The sequence below is a fragment of the Gossypium hirsutum genome, chromosome A06 (assembly GCF_007990345.1).
Source record: "Gossypium hirsutum isolate 1008001.06 chromosome A06, Gossypium_hirsutum_v2.1, whole genome shotgun sequence".
Taxonomy (NCBI): domain Eukaryota; kingdom Viridiplantae; phylum Streptophyta; class Magnoliopsida; order Malvales; family Malvaceae; genus Gossypium; species Gossypium hirsutum.
In genome coordinates this window covers 79,139,003-79,139,819 of record NC_053429.1, presented here as the reverse complement: position 1 = coordinate 79,139,819, position 817 = coordinate 79,139,003, and the positions used below count along the sequence as shown (strand labels likewise).

The following is an 817-nucleotide window of genomic DNA, read 5'->3' as shown; positions in this document are numbered from 1 at the left end:
CAGTTTGATGGTTTGCAGGATGAGGATCCAAATGCTCACTTGGCGAATTTTCTGGAACTATGCGATACATTTAAATCAATAGCATTTTTTATGATGTCATTCGCATTCAATTATGCCTTTTTTCATTGAGGAACAAAGCTAAACAGTGGTTGAACTCGTTACCACGAGGGTCAATCACTACTTGGGAACAGATGACCGAAAAGTTTTTATGAAAATACTTTTCGCCGGCAAAAATGGCTAAATTACGTAATGATATCTCTTCTTTTGTGCAGATGGATTTAGAAACACTTTACGATTCTTGGGAGAGATACAAGGACCTTTTGAGAAGATGCCCTCACCATGGGTTACCACTCTGGCTACAGGTTCAAATGTTCTATAATGGCCTAAATCCTTCGACTAGACAAATGATTGACACAGTTGTTGGTGGAACTATAAATAAAAAGACACCTAAAAACGCTTATGAATTTATAGAAGAGATGTCACTGAATAATTATCAGTGGCAAGTCATGAGGACAAAACAAACAAAAGCAGCCGGTGTTTTTAACGTCAATTCGGTTACCATGCTCTCTAATCAAGTAGAACTATTGAATAGGAAAATTGATGGTTTACTTGGTTCTTCACAGGTTCACCCAGTAATGCAATGTGAAGCAAGTGGAGGTGGATCGGGCAATTCAGAATACCCACCCTATGGCCACAACATGGAGAACAAACACTTAAATTACATAGGTAATAATCTTCGACCTCAAAATAATCCTTATAGCAATACTTACAATGCAGGTTGGAGGAACCACCCAAACTTCTCATGGGGAGGCCAAGG

The 817-nt window shown here is 38.8% G+C and overlaps 1 non-coding gene across 1 annotated transcript; it reads right to left on the bottom strand.

Moving 5' to 3' along the window:
* Window positions 1-239: 239 nt before the first annotated feature.
* LOC121231066 (small nucleolar RNA R71) lies at window positions 240-346 on the bottom strand. The gene has a single exon (XR_005929135.1). It is a non-coding gene; the product is annotated as a small nucleolar RNA R71 (small nucleolar RNA).
* Window positions 347-817: the final 471 nt, after the last annotated feature.